Genomic DNA, 385 nt, shown 5'->3' with positions numbered 1-385 from the left:
TCTTCTACCTTAATTTCCTTTTCTATTAATTAAACATGTCTAGTTCCTTCAATCCCATGTCATTCCAACCCCTTTATCTTCTTTGCCTGCCTTTACATCCTTCCAAGGCTACAGTTTGTTTTTTCTTCCCAGTGTGGCAGGAAGCCACCTTTGTTTCTCCCCAAAATCTCTGTGTTGTGACAATGTGATTAGGATGGGCCCAGCAGAGGAGACACCCCTTTACCCTCTCTCTTTAGGTAACCTGAGCTGGCTACATTCCTGAGGGAGGGAGGAAATCTGCTCCCTCTGCCCACGTGACTGGTATCAGCTACCTGGGTGAGGGGCTTCTACCTGGTGGGCTAGAGTCTGCCCGGCAACTAGTGATGTGTTTCAAATTGGTTGGCCG

Source organism: Gavialis gangeticus, unplaced genomic scaffold (genome assembly GCF_001723915.1).
Source record: "Gavialis gangeticus isolate Ggan-Ray unplaced genomic scaffold, GavGan_comp1, whole genome shotgun sequence".
In the NCBI taxonomy this organism is placed as follows: Eukaryota; Metazoa; Chordata; order Crocodylia; family Gavialidae; genus Gavialis; species Gavialis gangeticus.
Note: the sequence above shows the minus strand (reverse complement) of the source record.